Consider the following 2720-nt stretch of genomic DNA (forward strand, 5'->3'; position numbering starts at 1 on the left):
AGTAAATGTACAGAAATATCATCAAAATTGTACTTAATGTATTAAAAGAAATGCTGGAATATGGCCCTGGAGAATGTAACAGTATCATTCAATATATGTTGGATTGTTTACACTGATGTGTTCACATATTAATGTTGTAGTAGGTCCAGAAGGAGCTAGATTGAAATATTTGCTATCCTGTTGGGTGGTTCATAATAATGTGTTTTATTTTAATCTATTTTACAAACCTACATTTTGTAAGAGAAATCAAAGTATCTAGAGCAGTCAGAAAAATGTAGTGGAGCAAAGAAGTACGATATTGCTTTCTTATTATTCTGGAGTAAAAGTACAAAGTGAAATCAAATAAAAGAACTCAACTTAAGTACAAATACTTCACAACTTTCCTTACATGAGGAAATATACTTGTATATGTATGTTCTTCATAGCACTTGCCATAAAAGTAGGTGTGGCCAACTGCCACACAAAGGGGTTCATTTGGATTATTTGATGGCAGTATATGATGAATAAATTAGCAAAAAACTGCAATACATTGTTCCTTTCGATCAATACACTCCCAACGTAGGTTAGGTAGTGGTGACAGATGGTGATTCATCTAATCTTTTCCAAGTTTTTCACAGTGGTGCATTCAATTTGAAATTATAGATCATGGGCCAGTCGTAACTCCTTTCTTTTATTGCTTCACGCAGGTGACAGATACATTCTAAATTTCAAACTGCGTTAACACTGAAAGGCAACAATAGCCCTCATTCCATAACAACAGCCCATTCTACGCAATCGTTTGCGTAGCAGCACATGAGTCTCATGTCTCATGATCAACACCTTTCAATTGTAAAAATAGGTGCTTGTTAAAATCCAGTTTGTCCTGTATTGCTGGTTCTTCATGGGTTTTTCCCTTTGTAACTTACGCACTCTGGTCCGATGTCTCAGAGCAGCAGGAACTTATTTCACCCACGTAAGTTACAAATCAGCACACAAACAGGACAGAACCAGAGGAATAGACATGTTGCACTTGCTGGGAGTAAGTAAAAACATCTTTTTACATTATCTTAATTTCTTCATGTCAACTAATCAACACTTTTGTCGACGGTTGACTGTGGCTTATGTTATGTTGACCAGTGTTTTCTTTTAATCTGCTCAGGTCGTTGCTGGCCTTATCTTCATCATAATGTGCTTTTCAAAAGGACTCAAAGAGGTGAGTTTCTCTTGTGTATGCTTTTCTGTTTAAAAATGTAATTCAGATAAAGAATTTAAAAGACGGGAACAAACAAAAACAGCACCACAGCTGCTAGAGGAAGAGACCAGTGTTAAGAAGAAGGAAACAAAGTGTGATTCTCGGCAATGATGAATTATTTACTTTGACAGGGAATTAAACCTCAAAAACTACAACTATCTGAAACAACTGCCAACAACAAGAAAGTGAGTAACCATCCAAAGTTAAATGCTGGAATCATTTGGGATAATTGAGATGGTATATTTTGACATTTTCTTTTACATTTACATCTTTTCAGCAGAAGGATTTGACAGAAGAAGATGTGCATTTATTGGCCAAGATCCTTTCGGTTGGATTGGTGGATGCAGATCCAAACTATCTCCAGCATCTTAAAGGCTTCAGAGACCTGCGTGGTCCCTGATTTACCACATCAAAAACAAGGACATTAACAGAAATGGATGGACAGTACACATCTGGATGTTTGATGGCATCCAAATTCAGCATTGCGTTTTGGATTACCACAAGTCCAGTTATTCCTGCAGCCCGCAGATGTTTCATCATTAATGGGAAATATGCACTTTATTACAGGTCAAACATGACATTGGTAATGAATTACAAAAAAACTCCCCTTTGTGTAGAGGGGAACTCAATAGCGCTTATTATCGACGGGATAATGTTGATGTTGGATCCTGACTGCTTCCTGTATTGCTGAGTGGTTCATTTGTGGAAAAGAGGATGTGATTGAATTCAATTTGTCTCTTTTTAAATCAGGAACTGCTTCAAATGAATATAATAATAATAATAATAATAATATAGAAACAGGAGGATTACTTGCTGTTGCTGTCAGTGGTACTTGCTTTATTTGACTTGTTTTGATGTTTAAATTGCATTATTCAAGTTTGTGCAATGTAAATAGCCCACTCCTATATTGAGCTGTAAAACTACACTGTAATATTTACATCGAAGTATAAGTGTTACACAATATAGCTGTTGGTTGCAGTTTCATGACAGATTGACTCCTTTGAAGTGAAACTAAAACTATGAAACATTTGTTGAACAGCCACTACTGTGGCTACAATGGACAATAATGGAAAAAGATTATGGCTAATGTTAGCTGAATGCTAAACCGTAACGTTAGTTTACTGCTTGCTAAATAGGAGTTTAGCAACTAGCCCAACTACGAAGCTACTAATCATACCAGACCAACAAAGGTTGTAGCATCAAAGCCCCTGAGTGTATTTATTTGAGCAATGTGGCCTTTTATTGCTTATAATTCTAACTTTTCATCTGAAAGAGGAAGATTGTGTTACTTCCTCTTTTAAAAGTTACATAGTCATAGTTTAAGGGGTTATGCCTACTGTTTGATGATATTTATGTGGCAGAGATGCTGAATTACTTTGCTTTTCATGTCATTAAGTTCATGTCCTTACCTAGAGTAAAGGAGACAAAAGAGAGAGAATGAAATGAGACACAAATTAACATGCAATCCTATGTTTGTACCCAGGGATAA

The 2720-nt window shown here is 36.0% G+C and overlaps 1 long non-coding RNA gene across 1 annotated transcript; it reads left to right on the top strand.

The window, feature by feature from the left end:
* Positions 1-917: 917 nt before the first annotated feature.
* On the top strand, positions 918-1649 carry LOC306703423. Its single transcript, XR_013767288.1, has 4 exons — positions 918-1018; positions 1139-1192; positions 1363-1416; positions 1509-1649. It is a non-coding gene; the product is annotated as an uncharacterized lncRNA (long non-coding RNA).
* Positions 1650-2720: the final 1071 nt, after the last annotated feature.

Source organism: Pholis gunnellus, assembly GCF_910591455.1.
Source record: "Pholis gunnellus genome assembly, chromosome: 11".
In the NCBI taxonomy this organism is placed as follows: domain Eukaryota; kingdom Metazoa; phylum Chordata; class Actinopteri; order Perciformes; family Pholidae; genus Pholis; species Pholis gunnellus.